The following is an 18554-nucleotide window of genomic DNA, read 5'->3' on the forward strand; positions in this document are numbered from 1 at the left end:
TTTGAGTATGGTGTCTTTGAAGTCATGGGACATGGAGTAATTATTTTTTACACTTTATCATATGATTCTTTCAAGTGGCAGACTAGTGGTTTGAATGTATGACTAAGCTTTCATTGTTCTCATTAGTTTGCTATAAGTATACTTTAACCAATTTGTTTGCAAGTATGCAGATGTTTGCGGGTGTCATCACTGTAAACCCTCAGGAGACACAACTCCTCCTACTAGGGACACCTAGAGGTTTAAAGGCTTGTTGCACATGCTCAGTGCAATTGTTTAGCCAGCGAAAGTGGTCTAATTAGATTTTATTGTCTTGTGTGTTTTCAGTTTCAGTTTTGCTCGAGGACTAGCAATACACCAGCCATACAACTTCATAACGAACTGAATTGTCCGATTTCATGGACGAATCGATATCGGATTTGAGTCCAAAACGTGGGGAACGTCATAATATCGTGGGAGGAGTCATTTGATTGGTTTGGTGTGAAATCCAATGGCTAAACTATGCAATACACCAACCACTCCAGTTCAACGAACTTCGTACAAACTGAATTGTCCGATTTCATGGACCAATCGATTTCGGGTTGAGTCCAAACATGGGGCACATCATAATATGGTGGGAGGTTGGAGGGTTTGGAGTGAAATCCAATCTCTAGAACTATGCAATACACCACACAACTTCAGAACGAACTTCGTACGAACCTGAATTGTCCGATTTCATGGACCAATCGATATCGGATTGAGTCCAAAACTTGGGGAACATCATAATATCGTGGGAGGAGTCGGTTGACCGGTTTGGAGTGAAATCCAATGGCCAAAACTATGCAATACACCAACCACTCCATTTCGAACGAACTTCGTACGAACTGAATTGTCCGATTTCATGGACCAATCGATATCGGATTGATTCCAAAACTTGGGGAACATCATAATATCGTAGGAGGAGTGATGTGGTTGGTTTGGAGTGAAATCCAGTGGCTAAAACTATGAAATACACCAACCACTCCATTTCAGAACGCCTTCGTACTAACTGAATTGTCCGATTTTATAGACCAATAGATATCGGATTGAGTCCAAAACTTGGGGAACATCATAATATCGTGGGATGAGTCGGTTCGTTGGTTTAGAGTGAAATCCAATGGCCAAAACAATGCAATACACCAATCACTCCATTTCGAACGAACTGAAACTTGCCAGATTTCATGGACCAATGGATATTGGATTGAGTCCAAAACATGGGGAACATCATAATATGGTGGGAGGAGTCATTTGGAGGGGTTGGAGTGAAATCCAATCCCTAGAACTATGCAAGACACCAACCACTCCATTGAAGAACGAACTTCGTCTGAACTGAATTGTCTGATTTAATGGACCAATCGAAATCAGATTTAGTCCAAAACTTGGGGAACATCATAATATCGTGGGAGGAGTCATTTGGTTGGTTTGGAGTGAAGTCCAATGGCTAAAACTATGTAATAAACCAACCACTCCATTTCAGAACGAACTTCGAACAAAACTGAATTGTCCGATTTCATAGACCAATTGAAATCGGATTGAGCCCAAAACTTGGGAACATCATAATCTGTGGGAGGAGTCATTTGGTTGGCTTGGAGTGAAACCCAATGGCCAAAACTGTGTAATACACCAACCACTCCATTTAAGAACGAACTTTGTACGAACCTGAATTGTCCGATTTAATGGACCAATCGAAATCGGATTTAGTCCAGAACTTGGGGAACATCATAATATCATGGGAGGAGTCATTTGGTTGGTTCGGAGTGAAACCCAATGGCTAAAACTATGCAACACACCAACCACTCCATTTAAGAACGAACTTCACGAACCTGAATTGTCGAGTTCATGGACGAATCGATATCGGATTGAGTCCAAAATGTGGGAACGTCATAATATGGTGGGGAGTCATATGGAGGGTTTGGAGTGAAATCCAATCTCTAGAACTATGCAATACACCAGCCACACAACTTGAGCGAACGAACTCGAACTGAATTGTCCGATTTCATGGACCAATCGATATCGGATTGAGTCCAAAACTTGGGGAACATCATAATATCGTGGGAGGAGTCGGTTGACCGGTTTGGAGTGAAATCCAATGGCCAAAACTATGCAATACACCAACCACTCCATTTCCGAGCGAACTTCGTACGAACCTGAATTGTCCGATTTCATGGACCAATCGATATCGGATTGATTCCAAAACTTGGGGAACATCATAATATCGTAGGAGGAGTGATGTGGTTGGTTTGGAGTGAAATCCAGTGGCTAAAACTATGAAATATACCAACCACTCCATTTCAGAACGCCTTCGTACAAACCTCAATTGTCCGATTTCATAGACCAACATATATCGGATTGAGTCCAAAACTTGGGGAACATCATAATATCGTGGGATGAGTAGTTCGGTTGGTTTGTAGTGAAATCCAATGGCCAAAACAATGCAATACACCAACCACCCCATCTCGAACGAACTTCGTGCGAACTGAATTGCCCGGTTTCATGGACCAATGGATATTGGATTGAGTCCAAAACATGGGGAACATCGTAATACGGTGGGAGGAGTCATTTGGAGGGGTTGGAGTGAAATCCAATCCCTAGAACTATGCAAGACCCCACCCACTCCATTGAAGAACGAACTTCGTACCAACCTGAATTGTGTGATTTAATGGACCAATCGAAATCGGATTTGGTCCAAAACTTGGGGAACAACATAATATCGTAGGAGGAGTCAATTGGTTGGTTTTGAGTGAAGTCCAATGGCTAAAACTCTGTAATACACCAACAACTCCATTTCAGAACGAACTTCGTACAAACTGAATTGTCCGATTTCATGGACCAATTGAAATCAGATTGAGCCCAAAACTTGGGGAACATCATAATATTGTGGGAGGAGTCATTTGGTTGGCTTGGAGTGAAACCCAATGGCCAAAACTGCAATACACCAACCACTCCATTTAAGAACGAAGTTTGTACGAACTGAATTGTCCAATTTCATGGACCAATCGAAATCAGATTTAGTCCAAAACAGGGGAACATCATAATATTGTGGGAGGAGTCATTTGGTTGGTTCGGAGTGAAACTCAATGGCTAAAACTACAATACACCAACCACACCATTTGAACGAACTTCGTACAAACCTCAATTGTCCGATTTCATGGACCAATCGATAACGGATTGAGTCCAAAACATGGGTAGCATCATAATATGGTGGGAGGAGTCCTTTGGAGGGTTCGGAGTGAAATCCAATCCCTAGAACTATGCAATACACGAACCACTCCATTTACGAACGTTCGAAACTAATTGTCCGATTTCACGAACTTCGTAAAAACTGAATTGTTCGATTTCATGGGCCAATCAAAATCGGATTGAGTCCAAAACTTGGGAAACAGCATATAATCGTGGAGTCATTTGGTTGGTTTGGTGTGAAATCCAGTGGCTAAAACTACGCAATACACCAAACACTCCATTTCAGAATAAACTTCGTACAAACCCGAATTGTCCGATTTCATGGACCAATCGAAATCGGATTGATTCCAAAACTTGGGGAACATCATAATATCGTGGGAGGAGTCATTTGGTTGGTTTGGAGTGAAACCCAACGGCTAAAACTATGCAATACACCTACCAGTCCATTTCATAACGAACTTCGTACGAACTTGAATTGTCCGATTTCATGGACCAATCGAGGTCGGATTGAGTCCAAAACTTGGGGAACATCATAACATCGTGGGAGGAGTCATTTGGTTCGTTTGGAGTGAAATCCAACGCCAAAACTATGCAATACACCAACCACTCTATTTGAGAGCGAACTTCGTACGAACTGAATTGTCCGATTTCATGGACCAATCGGTAAGGGATTGAGTCCAAAACATGGGGAGCATCATAATATAGTGGGAGGAGTCCTTTGGAGGTTTTGGAGTGAAATCCAATCTCTAGAACTATGCAATACACAAACCCCACCATTTACGAATGAACTTCGTACGAACCTGAATGGTCCGATTTCATGGACCAATCGATATCGGATTGAGTCCAAAACTAGGGGAACACCATAATATCGTGGGTGGAGTCATTTGGTTGGTTTGGAGTGAAATCAAATGGCTAAAACTATGCAATACACCAACCACTCCATTTCAGAACGAACTTCGTACAAACCTGAATTGTCCGATTTCATGGAACAATCGATATCGGATTGAGTCCAAAACTTGGGGAACAACATAATATCTTGGTAGGAGTCATTTGGTTGGTTTGGAGTGAAACCCAACGGGCACAACTATGCAACACACCAACCACTCCATTTGAACGAACTTCGAAACAATTGTCCGATTTCATGGACCAATCGAAGTCGGATTGATTCCAAAACTTGGGGAACATCATAATATCGTGGGAGGAGTCATTTCGTTGGTTTGGAGTAAAACCCAATGGCTAAAACTATGCAATACAACAACCACTCCATTTAAAAATGAACTTCATACGAACCTTAATTGTCTGATTTCATGGACCAATCGAAGTCGAATTGAGTCCAAAACTTGGGGAACATCGTAATATCGTGGGTGGAGTCATTTGGTTGGTTTGGAGTGAAATCCAATGGCTAAACTATGCAATACACCGACCTCTCCATTTCAGAACGAACTTTGTACAAACCTGAATTGTCCGATTTTGTGGACCAATCGAAATCGGATTGAGTCCAAAACTTGGGGAACGTCATAGTATCGTGGGAGGAGTCATTTGGTTGGTTTGGAGTGAAACCCAATGGGTAAAACTATCCCAATGGGTAAAACTTTGCAATACACCAACGACTCCATTTGAGAACGAACTTCGTCGAACTTGAATTGTCCGATTTCTTGGACCAATCGATTTTGAGTTGAGTTCAAAACATGGGGAACGTCATAATATGGTGGGAGGAGTAATTTGGAGGGTTTTGAGTGAAATCCAACCTCCAGAACTATACACTACACCTACCACTCCATTTCAGAATGAACTTAACGAACTGAATTGTCCGATTTGATGGAGCAATGGAAAACGGATTTAGTCCAAAACTTGGGGAACATCATAATATCGTGGGAGGAGTCATTTCGTTGGTTTGGAGTAAAACCCAATGGCTAAAACTATGCAATACAACAACCACTCCATTTAAAAATGAACTTCATACGAACCTTAATTGTCTGATTTCATGGACCAATCGAAGTTGAATTGAGTCCAAAACTTGGGGAACATCGTAATATCGTGGGAGGAGTCATTTGGTTGGTTTGGAGTGAAATCCAATGGCTAAACTATGCAATACACCAACCTCTCCATTTCAGAACGAACTTTGTACAAACCTGAATTGTCCGATTTTGTGGACCAATCGAAATCGGATTGAGTCCAAAACTTGGGGAACATCATGGTGTCGTGGGAGGAGTCATTTGGTTGGTTTGGAGTGAAATCAAATGGCTAAAACAATGCAATGCACCAACCACTCCATTTCAGAACGAACTTCGTGCGAACCTGAATTGTCTGATTTCATGGACTAATCGAAGTCGGATTGAGTCCAAAACTTGGGGAACATCATAAGATCGTGGGAGGAGTCATTTGGTTGGTTTGGAGTGAAATCCAACGGCCAAAACTGTGCAATACACCAACCACTCCATTTGAGAACGAACTTCGTACGAACCTAATTGTCCAATTTCATGGACCAATCGATAACGGATTGAGTCCAAAGCATGGGGAGCAATACACAAACCACTCTAGAACTATGCAATACACAAACCACTCCATTTACTAATGAACTTCGTACGAACCTGAATGGTCCGATTTCATGGACCAATCGATGTCGGATTGAGTCCAAAACTAGGGGAACACCATAATATCGTGGGAGGAGTCATTTGGTTGGTTTGGAGTGAAATCAAATGGCTAAAACTATGCAATACACCAACCACTCCATTTCAGAACGAACTTCGTACAAACCTGAATTGTCCGATTTCATGGAACAATCGAAATCGGATTGAGTCTAAAACTTGGGGAACAACATAATATCGTGGGAGGAGTCATTTGGTTGGTTTGGAGTGAAACCCAATGGGCACAACTATGCAACACACCAACCACTCCATTTGAGAATGAACTTCGTACGAACCTGAATTGTCCAATTTCAAGGACCAATCAATGTCGGATTGAGTCCAAAACATGGGGAACATCATAATATGGTGGAAGGAGTCCTTTGGAGGGTTTGGAGTGAAATCCAATCTCTAGAACTATGCAATACAACAACCACTCCATTTCAGAACGAACTTCGTATGAACCAATTCTCTGATTTCATGGGCCAATCGAAATCGGATTGATTCCAAAACTTGGGGAACATCGTAATATCGTGGGAGGAGTCATTTCGTTGGTTTGGAGTGAAACCCAATGGCTAAAACTATGCAATACACCAACCACTCCATTTAAGAATGAACTTCGTACGAACCTTAATTGTCCGATTTCATGGACAAATCGAAGTCGAATTGAGTCCAAAACTTGGGGAACATCGTAATATCGTGGGTGGAGTCATTTGGTTGGTTTGGAGTGAAATCCAATGGCTAAACTATGCAATACACCGACCTCTCCATTTCAGAACGAACTTTGTACAAACCTGAATTGTCCGATTTTGTGGACCAATCGAAATCGGATTGAGTCCAAAACTTGGGGAACGTCATAGTATCGTGGGAGGAGTCATTTGGTTGGTTTGGAGTGAAACCCAATGGGTAAAACTATCCCAATGGGTAAAACTTTGCAATACACCAACGACTCCATTTGAGAACGAACTTCGTACGAACTTGAATTGTCCGATTTCTTGGACCAATCGATTTTGAGTTGAGTTCAAAACATGGGGAACGTCATAATATGGTGGGAGGAGTAATTTGGAGGGTTTTGAGTGAAATCCAACCTCCAGAACTATACACTACACCTACCACTCCATTTCAGAATGAACTTCGTACGAACTGAATTGTCCGATTTGATGGAGCAATGGAAAACGGATTTAGTCCAAAACTCGGGGAACATTATAATATCGTGGGAGGAGTCATTTGGCTGGTTTGGAGTGAAATCCAATGGCTAAAACTATGAAATACACCAACCACTCCATTTGAACGCAATTTCGTACACACCTGAATTGTCCGATTTCATGGACCAATCGAAATCGGATTGAGTCGAAAACATGGGAAACATCATAATGTGGCGGGAGGAGTCAGTTGGTGGGTTTTGAGTGAAATCAATCTCTAGAACTGCAGTACACCAACCACTCTATTTTTCAACAAACTTTGTACGAACTGAATTGTCAAATTTCAAGGGCCAATCGAAATTGGATTGAGTCCAAAACTTGGGGAACGTCATAATATCGTGGGAGGAGTCATTTGGTTGGTTTGGAGTGAAATCCAATGGCTAAACTATGCAATACCCTAACCACTCCATTTCAGATCGAACTTCGTACGAACCTGAATTGTCCGATTTCATGGACCAATCGATTTCGGATTGAGTCCAAAACTTGGGGAACATCGTAATATGGTAGGAGGAGTCATTTGGAGGGTTTTGAGTGAAATCCAATCTCTAGAACTATGCACTACACCTACCACTCCATTTCAGAATGAACTTCGTACGAACCTAAATTGTCCGATTACATGGACCAATCAAAACGCATTTAGTCCAAAACTCGGGAACATCATAATATCGTACGAGGAGTCATTTTGTTGGATTGGAGGGAAATCCAATGGCTAAAACTATGCAATACACCAACCACTCCATTTCAGCACGAACCTAAATTGTCCGATTTCATGGACCAATCGAAATCGGATTGAGTCCAAAACGTGGGGAACATCATAATATCATGGGATGAGTCAGTTGGTGGGTTTTGAGTGAAATCCAATCTCTAGAACTGTGCAATACACCAACCACTCTATTTTAGAACAAACTTCATACGAACCTGAATTGTCCGATTTCATGGACCAATTGAAATTGGATTGAGTCCAAAACTTGGGGAACATCATAATATCGTGGGAGGAGTCATTTCGTTGGTTTGGAGTGAAATCCAATCGCTAAACTATGCAAAACACCAACCACTACATTCAGAACGAACTTCGTACAAACCTAAATTGTCCGATTTCATGGACCAATCGATTTCGGGTTGAGTCAAAAACATGGGGAACATCGTAATATGGTGGGAGGAGTCATTTCGTGGGTTTTGAGTGAAATCAAATTTCTAGAACTATGCAATCGATATCGGATAGAGTCCAAAACTTGGGGAACACGATAGTATCGTGGGAGGAGTCATTTGGTTGGTTTGGAGTGAAATCCAATGGCTAAAACTATGCAATACACCAACCACTCCATTTCTGAGCAAACTTCGTACAAACCTGAATTGTCCGATTTCATGGACCAATCAAAATCGGATTGAGTCCAAAACTTGTGGAACATCATAATATCGTCGGAGTCATTTGGTTGGTTTGGAGTGAAACCCAATGGGCACAACTATGCAACACACCAACCACTCCATTTGAGAACGAACTTCGTACGAACCTGAATTGTTCGATTTCAAGGACCAATCGATATTGGATTGAGTCCAAAACATGGGGAACATCATAATATGGTGGAAGGAGTCCTTTCGAGGGTTTGGAGTGAAATCCAATCTCTAGAACTATGCAATACACCAACCACTTGCATTTGAACGAACTTGAACTCAATTGTCGATTTCATGGGCCAATCGAAATCGGATTGATTCCAAAACTTGGGGAACATCGTAAGATCGTGGGAGGAGTCATTTCGTTGGTTTGGAGTGAAACCCAATGGTTAAAACTATGCAATACACCAACCACTCCATTTAAGAATGAACTTCATACGAACCATAATTGTCAGATTTCATGGACCAATCGAAGTCGGATTGAGTCCAAAACTTGGGGAACATCATAATATTGTGGGAGGAGTCATTTGGTTGGTTTGGAGTGAAACCCAATGGACACAACTATGCAACACACCAACCACTCCATTTGAGAACGAACTTTGTACGAACCTGAATTGTCCGATTTCAAGGACCAATCGATATCGGATTGAGTCCAAAACATGGGGAACATCATAATATGGTGGAAGGAGTCCTTTGGAGGGTTTGGAGTGAAATCCAATCCCTAGAACTATGCAATACACCAACCACTCCATTTCAGAACGAACTTCGTACAAACCTGAATTGTCGGATTTCATGGGCCAATCGAAATCGGATTGATTCCAAAACTTGGGGAACAACATAATATCGTGGGAGGAGTCATTTCGTTGGTTTGGAGTGAAACCCAATGGCTAAAACTATGCAATACACCAACCACTCCACTTAAGAATGAACTTCAAACGAACCTTAATTGTCCGATTTCATGAACCAATCGAAGTCGGATTGAGTCCAAAACTTGGGGAACATCGTAATATCGTGGGAGGAGTCATTTGGTTGTTTGGAGTGAAATCCAATGGCCAAAACCAGGCAATACACCAACCACTCCATTTCATAACGAACTTACGAACCTGAATTGTCCGATTCCTTGGACTAATCGATATCGGGTCGAGTCCAAAACATGGGGAACATCATAATATCGTGGGAGGAGTCATTTGGAGTTTTTTGAGTGAAATCCAACCTCTAGAACTATGCAATACACCAACCACTCCATTTGATACGAACTTCGTACAAACCTGAATTGTCCGATATCATGGACCAATCGAAATCGGATTGAGTCCAAAACTTGGGGAACAACATAATATCGTGGGAGGAGTCATTTGGTTGGTTTGGAGTGAAACCAAACGGCCAAAACTATGCAATACACCAACCACTCCATTCGAGAGCGAACTTCGTACGAACTGAATTGTCTGATTTCATGGGCCGATCGATAACGGATTGAGTCCAAAACGTGGGGAACATCATAATATGGTGGGAGGAGTCATTTGGAGGGTTTGGAGTGAAATCCAATCTCTAGAACTATGCAATAAACCAACCACAACATTTAAGGACGAACTTCGTACAAACCATTGAGTCCAAAACTCGGGGAACACCATAATATCGTGGGAGGAGTCATTTGGTTGGTTTGGAGTGAAATGCAATGGCCAAAACCAGGCAATACACCAACCACTCCATTTCATAACGAACTTCGTACAAACCTGAATTGTCCGATTCCTTGGACTAATCGATATCGGGTTGAGTTCAAAACATGAGGAACATCATCGTATTGTGCGAGGAGTCATATGGGGGGTTCTGAGTGAAATCCAACCTCTAGAACTATGCAATACACCTACCACTCCATTTCGGAACAAATTTCGTATGAACCTGAATTGTCCGATTTTGTGGACCAATAGATATCGGATTAAGTCCAAAACATGGGGAACATCATAATATGGTGGGAGGAGTCCATTGGAGGGTTTGGAGTGAAATCTAATGGCTAAAACTATGCAATACATCAACCACTCCATTTCAGAACGAACTTCGTACAAACCTGAATTGTCGATTTCATCGACCAATCGAAATCGGATTGAGTCCAAACCTTGGGGAACGTCATAATATCGTGTGAGGAGTCATTTGGTTGGTTTGGAGTGAAACCCAATGGGTAAAACTATGCAATACACCAACGACTCCATTTGAGAACGAACTTCGTACGAACTGAATTGTCCGATTTCATGGACCAATCGATATCAGATTGAGTCCAAAACACGAACCGCTCCATTTGAGCGAAGTAGGTACGAACCTGAATTTTCCGATTTCGTGGACTAATTGACATCGGATTTAGTCTAAAACTTGGGGAACATCATAATATGGTGGAAGGAGTAATTTGGTTGGTTTGGAGCGAAATCCAATGGCTAAAACTACGCAATACACCAACCCCTCCACTTCCAAGCGAACTTCGTACGAACCGGAATTGTCCGATTTCATGGAACAATCGATATCGGATTGAGGCCAAAACATAGGGAACATCATAATATGGTGGGAGTAGCCATTTGGTGGGTTTTGAGGGAAGTAAAATCCCTAGAACTATGCAATTCACCAACCACTCCATTTGAACGAAGTAGGTACGAACTGAGCGATTTCGTGGTCCAATCGATATCGAATTGAGTCGAAAACTTAGGGAACATCACAATATCTTGGGGGGAGTGATTTGGTTGGTTTGGAGTGAAATCCATTGGATAAAACTATGTAATACACCAACCAGTCCATTTCAGGAGGAAATTTGTAAAAACCTGAATTGTCCAATTTCATGGACCAATCGATATCGGATTGAGTCCAAAACTTGGTAAACATCACAATATCTTGGGCGGAGTAATTTGGTTGGTTTGGAGAGAAGTCCAATGGCTAAAACTATGCAATACACCAACCACTTTATTTGAACGCAAGTAAGTACGAACCTGAATTGTCCGATTTCATCTACCAATCGATATCGGATTGAGTCCAAAACTTGGGGAACATCATAATATAATGGGTGGAGTCATTTGTCGCGTTTGGAGTGAAATTCAATCCCTAGAACTGTGCAATACACCAACCACTCCATTTCGAACGATCTTCTGAACTTGAATTGTCGATTTCTGGACCAATCAATATCGGACTGAGTCCAAAACATGAAGAACATCGTAATATGGTGGGAGGAGTCATTCTGTGTGTTTTGAGTGAAATCCAATCCCTAGAGCTTTGCAATACACCACCACTCCGTTTGAACGAAGAAGGTACGAACCTGAATTGTTCGATTTCAAGGACCAATCGATATCGGATTGGGTCCAAAACATGGGGAACATAGTAATATGGTGGGAGGAGTCATTTGGTTGGTTTGGATTGAAAGCCAACCACTCCATTTCAGAACGAACTTCATACGAACCTGAATTGTCCGATTTCATGGAACAATCGGTGTCGGATTGAGTCCAAAAGTTGGGGAACATCACAATATGGTGGGAGGAGTCATTGGTGTGTTTTGAGTGAAATCCAATCTCTAGAACTCTCCAATACACCAACAACTCCATTTCATAACGAACTTCGTACCAACCTGAATTGTTCAATTTCATGGAACAATCGATGTCGGATTGAGTCCAAAACTTAGGGAACAACATAATATCGTGGGTGGAGTCATTTGGTTGGTTTGGAGTGAAATCCCGTGGCTAAATTTATGCAATACACCAACCACTCCATTTCAGAACGAACTTCATACGAACCTGAATTGTCCGATTTCATGGACCAGTCGATATAAGATTGAGTCCAAAACATGGGGAACAACATTATATGTTGGGAGGAGTCATTTGGTGCGTTTTGAGTGAAATCCAATCTCTAGAACTATGCAATACACCAACCACTCCATTTCAGAACGAACTTCATACGAACTGAATTGTCCAATTTCATGGACCAACCGATATCGGATTGAGTCCAAAACTTGGGGAACATCATAATATCGTGGGAGGAGTCATTTGGTTGGTTTGGAGTGAAATCGAATGGCTAAAACTATGCAAAGTTCACCTGAGCCACTTTCACCAAGAACCGCTAGACGTCTGGTTTGAGGTGGAATTATAGTTCTTCAAGCTGATTCTAAAAGTTCCGAATCTGAAGGTTCAAGCACGGTGGCAGAGATTCCGAACACCAACAATAATGTTGAAGGAGGTGGTGAGCTTGTTGTCCAACCTCGAAACCCCGTGAGTTTTCCATTCCCAAAGTCACCGATCAACCTTCGTGCATCGCTATCCTCAACTCACAGCTTGACAGTTTGAGCTTAAAAGTGGTATGATTCATCTTCTTCCAACTTATTATGGTAATACCACCGAGGATCTTTACATGCATATTAAGCAATTCTTTGAAATATGTGCTACGATCAAAATTCATGGCCTTGATGATGAGCAGATTAAGATGAGGCTATTCCCATTCAGTTTAAAAGATAAGGCTAAGTCTTGGTTATACTTTGTCTAATGCTTCAATTCGTACTTGGGATGAGCTTTAATAAGTTTTTGCAGAAATTCTTTCTGGCTCAAAAGACTAACAAGATTAGAAAGGAAATCCTTGGTTTCACACAAAAGGAAAGAGAAGCTTTTCATGAATGTTGGGAGAGGTACAAGGAGATGATAAGTTCTGCCCACACCACAACATAGAGAGTTGGATGCAAATGTAATCTTTCTATGAAGGTTTGCTTGATTCCGAAAGGATGATGGTAGATGCAACAAGTGGAGAAGGACTGATGAACAAAACAGCAGATGAGGCTTTTACTCTCTTTGAATATTTGAGTGCTAACTCTCAACAATGGAGCCACAATAAAGGAAAGAGGAGCTCCTATGAAAGCTGTGGTTTCGAGGTAAGTACTAATAATGAGATCTGCTGCAAAACTTGATGTTATGTGTTCTTTGCTTCAACAGTGATCGCCCTCTAGGAAACAAAGTAGAAGTTCAAGATCAATCTTTGCAGAGCACATGCTAGAACAAGCAAATGCCCTTCAAGCAAGGAATCCTAATAATGATCCTTACTCAAACACGCACAATCCGGGGTGGAGAAATCATCCTAATTTCAAGTGGAGCAATAACTCAAATGTGCAACAATCTCAAGGACCTCCCTAGGATTTCAAATACAACAAAGGCAATTCCAAAGCTCCCAACAAGTGCAAGAGCAAAAGGTGATCAAATGGGAGAATTGCAAGACATGTTCAAGAAGTTCATGGGGCAATAGATGCAAACCAATCAGAATCTTCAAAATGCAAAGTGAACAAACTAGAAGTGCAAGTTGGGCAGATTGCATCCTCCATGAGCAATAGGGCATCCGGAACATTTCAGAGCCAAACAGAGGTGAATCCAAGGCATCAAGAGCATGCTAAAGCAGTACACATCTTGAGAAGTGGTAAACAAGTTGATAACAAGGTTGGAGATGTCAACGAAGAGCAAGAGGATGGAGAAAACGTGGAGATCATTCAGCCACCACATGGGCAGCCCACACTTCCGACAAACAGTCCCTCAATCCTTCCTGGAAAGAGCACAAACTCTAAGGTATCATCTAATGTTAATCAAGTTCCAATTTCAACTAATGCTTTTAGGCCTATTGCACCCTTTCCCAGCAGGTTATCAAAGTCAAAGAAAGATCAAGGCTTGGATGAGATAATGGAAACATTCAAGAAGGTGCAAATCAACATCCCATTGCTCAATGCCATTGCTCAGATTCCAAAGTATGCAAAATTTTTGAAGGATCTATGCACTAACAAGAGGAGATTCAAAGAGCATGAACAAGTTGCATTGAGTGAAGAGGTAAGTGCAGTGTTACAAAGAAAGCTACCTCCAAAGCTAAAGGATCCAGGTTTATTTTCTATACCTTGTATAGTTGGTGATTTTAAGTTTGAAAAAGCTTTGCTTGATCTTGGTGCTTCTATAAACCTTATGCCATATCATGTTTATGAGAAACTTAACCTTGGTGAGTTGCAAGCCACATCTGTGAGCATTCAATTGGCAGATAGAACTATTAGGTACCCTAAGGGCATTCTAGAAGATGTTTTAGTGAAAGTGGAAGAGCTAATTTTGCCAGCAGATTTCTTGGTGTTGGAAATGAAAGAAGTACCAATTCATGACAATCAGTTACCACTCATTCTAGGTCGGCTATTCATGGCAACTGCCGGTGCTATTATTGATGTGAAGAAGGGTTCATTGACCATGAACGTGTTTGATGAGACAATAGCATTCAAAGTGTTTGAAGCCTCCAAGTTTCCAAGTGATGAGCATGAAGTTTTCCAGCTTGATGCAATTGATACTATGGTGAAAGAAGCACTGCCAATGAGTTATTTGGAGCCCATTGAAGCATGCATCACACAAAGCATAAGGAAAGAAGAAGCGGACAGCTTAGAGGCTGTGATTTCTCCTTTACTTTTTGAGCTTGTTTGCAGCATGGATAGCTACATAGAAGTTGGAAAGAGGTATGCAAACCAATTTGAATCATTACCCCCACCTACTAATAAGGTTTTACCTTCTATTGTGCAGGCACCAGAGTTGGAATTAAAGCAATTGCCAAAACACCTTAAATATGCTTATTTAGGTGAAAATGAGACTCTACCTGTTATCATTGCCTCACACCTCGAACCAAATGATGAGAAGAAGTTTTTGAGAGTTCTAAAAGAGCACAAAACGGCAATTGGGTGGAGCATTGCAGATATCAAAGGCATAAGTCCAACACTATGCATGCACAAGATATTATTGGAAGACAATGCAATGCCTAAGAGGGATGCCCAAAGACGTCTCAATCCAAACATGAAGGAGGTGGTAAGGAAAGAGGTAATGAAGCTTTTAGATGTTGGTATTATTTACCCTATATCTGATAGTAAATGGGTGAGCCCAGTGCAAGTTGTCCCTAAAAAGTCAGGTATCACAGTGGTGAAGAATGAAGCAAACAAGCTTGTACCTACACGGGTGACCACGGGCTGGAGAGTTTGCATTGATTATAGGAAGCTCAACACAAAGAACAAGCAAAGATCACTTCTCTTCCATTCATTGATCGATGCTTGAGAGATTGGCTGGCCATAGCCACTATTTCTTCCTTGATGGATATTCAGGCTACAACCAAATCGCCATAGCCCCAGAGGATCAAGAGAAGACGACTTTCACATGTCCCTTTGGCACTTTCGCTATAGGAGGATGCCTTTTGGTCTCTGTAACGCCCCAGCCACTTTTCAAAGGTGCATGATGAGCATTTTCTCCGACATGGTAGAAAGGTTCATTGAGGTATTCATGGATGACTTCTCTGTCTTTGGTGATTCTTTTGATCAATGCTTGCATAACTTATCCAAGGTGTTAGCTAGATGTGAACAGTACTAACCTTGTGCTTAATTGGGAAAAATGTCATTTTATGGTTAACCAAGGCATAGTTCTTGGTCATGTCATCTCTAGTAAAGGAATCGAGGTAGATAAAGCTAAGATTGATTTGATTGCCTCCATGCCCTCACCTACTTCTGTCAAAGAAGTACGTTCTTTCCTTGGCCATGCAGGTTTCTATAGGCGTTTCATTAAGGAATTTTCTAAGATTGCGAGGCCTTTGTGCAATCTCCTTGCCAAGGACATGGATTTTGTCTTTGATCAAAACTGTGAGAATGCTTTCAATGCTTTGAAGAAGATGCTCACAACTGCCCCAATCATTATACCACCAGATTGAGCTTGCCTTTTGAATGATGTGTGACGCCTCAGATTATGCTGTTGGAGCTGTTTTGGGACAACGAGTTGATAAGAAGCCACATGCCATCTACTATGCTAGTAGAACCCTCAATGATGCCCAACTCAACTATTCCACCACGGAGAAGGAGTTGTTAGGTGTCATATTTGCTTTAGAGAAGTTCAGATCATATTTGATTACTAACAAGGTTATTGTTTACACTGATCATGCAGCATTAAAATACTTGTTAGCCAAGAAGGATGCCAAACCACGAGTCATTAGATGGATTCTCTTGTTGCAAGAGTTTGACTTGGAGATAAAAGATAAGAAAGGAAGTGTGAATGTTGTGGCTGATCACTTGAGTAGATTGGTGCATTTATCTAATGAAGAGGAGGATTCATTGCCATTGCATGAAAGCTTCCCTGATGAGCAACTCTTCTCCATTTGTGCTTTGAATTCTCTTAATCCATTGCCTTGGTTTGCTGATATTGTTAATTATTTATGCACTAATGAACTCCCTACAGGGTTATCTACGTTCCAATGTGACAAGCTTAGGAAGCAAGCAAGATACTACTTTTGGGATGATCCATATCTATTCGAGCATTGCCCACCAAATAATTCGAAGGTGTGTGCCTGAAGGTGATTTTAAGAGCATTCTGGAGTTTTGTCACTCCTATGCATGTGGAGGACATTTTGGAGCAAAGAAGACTGCCAGCAAAGTGCTACAATCAGGTTTCTTTTGGCCTACCCTTTTTAAGTATGCTTTTGCTTTTTGTGCTTCATGTGATAGATGCCAACGGATGGGTAATTTAAATGCTAGAAATCAGATGCCTCTCACTAATATCTTAATCATTGATATATTGATGTTTGGGGAATTGATTTCATGGGCCCTTTTCCTACCTCTTATGGATTTGAATATATATTAGTTGCTGTCGATTATGTTTCCAAATGGGTGGAAGCCATTGCCACTAGGACTAATGATGCTAAGGTTGTGATTGGTTTTCTCAAAGGAAATATTTTTGCAAGGTTTGGCACACCTAGAGCAATCATTAGTGATGGTGGCTCCCACTTTGTTAACCAAGCTTTTGCAGCACTCTTGAAGAAATATTTAATCACGCATAAGGTGACAACACCCTATCATCCTCAAACTAGTGGGCAGGTTGAGATAAGCAATAGGGAGATTAAGCACATACTTGAAAAGACAGTGAACACCACAAGGAAGGATTGGTCCATGCGCTTGGATGATGCACTGTGGGCTTATAGGACTGCTTATAAGACTCCTATAGGTATGTCTCCGTATAGGCTTGTTTTCGAAAACCTTGTCACTTACCAGTGGAGCTTGAGCACAGGGCTTATTGGGCAATCAAGGCCTTCAATTTTGATATGAAAGCTGCTGGTGAGAAGAGGAGGCTTCAACTCAATGAGTTGGAGGAGTTGCGACATGAAGCGTATGAGAACGCTAAGCTTTACAAGGAGAAAACAAAGCAATATCATGACAAGAAAATTCTTAGGAAGACGTTTGAGAAAGGGCAGAAGGTTCTCCTATTCAATTCACGCCTTAAGCTCTTCCTAGGTAAGCTTCGTTCTCGGTGGATTGGCCCTTTTGTTATTACTAATGTGTTTGATCATGGCGCAGTGGAGATTCAAAATATTAAGGATGGCAGCACCTTCAAGGTGAACGGACATCGGTTGAAACCTTACTTTGATGCCAACTTTGATGCCAATATTGAGTCTCAAGCACTCAAGGAGCCTCCACCACTCTCTTGAAGCTCACCAGTGTTTGGACGTCCGGCTGAAGACATAAAACTTAGCGCTTCTTGGGAGGCAACCCAAGGTGACGAGGAGAAGATAGAATATGCGAGGAAGCTTGCTTGCGTCCTAATTGCCTCAAAGGGGAGTTTTTCTGAACTCTAACCTTTGGTTATGTCTTTCCCTTATCTTCTTTCCTTTCATTTATGAGGCATTGCTTTTTCTTACACTCTAGACATTGAGGACAATGTTTCATTTAAGTTTGGGGGGAAGGATTTAGTTATGTTGTTTCAAATTGTCAAATTTTAAAAATTTTAAAATTTTGAGTGTGTCTAATGTCTAAAAACGCAGGATTTTGTGTCTTGTCTTGTTATCCTTCCAAACACCTATGATAAGACTTGGATCTAATACTAATATGGTTTCTCAGAGATTGATAGTCATTCTTTAAGGACTTTGTATGGTTCTGAGTTAACTTTGTCTTGCATGCCATCCTTGCACTTATTGAGCACTTTGCTGAGTTAGTCCAATTTCTTGCTACTTGGAGATGTTATGCAATTCTACTTATCTCATGATCTTGGTTTCGTACTCTAGAACTTATTTGAATATCTCTTGAGACATTTTGTTGCCATACAATGCTTAGGAAGTGATTTAGGCCATGTTTGAACCGTTTGAGCTTTTCTAACCATCC

At 41.3% G+C, this 18554-nt stretch overlaps 1 non-coding gene and 1 pseudogene across 1 annotated transcript; one reads left to right on the forward strand and one right to left on the reverse strand.

Annotated features, from left to right (window-relative positions):
* Positions 1–12987: 12987 nt before the first annotated feature.
* On the reverse strand, positions 12988–13093 carry LOC148916875 (small nucleolar RNA R71). Its single transcript, XR_016127539.1, has one exon. It is a non-coding gene; the product is annotated as a small nucleolar RNA R71 (small nucleolar RNA).
* A 644-nt stretch (positions 13094–13737) lies between these two features.
* On the forward strand, positions 13738–18283 carry LOC148916876 (uncharacterized; annotated as a pseudogene).
* The last annotated feature ends 271 nt before the right edge of the window (positions 18284–18554 follow it).

The sequence above is a fragment of the Prunus mume genome, linkage group LG5 (genome assembly GCF_029339155.1).
Source record: "Prunus mume cultivar Tortuosa linkage group LG5, ASM2933915v1, whole genome shotgun sequence".
NCBI lineage: Eukaryota > Viridiplantae > Streptophyta > Magnoliopsida > Rosales > Rosaceae > Prunus > Prunus mume.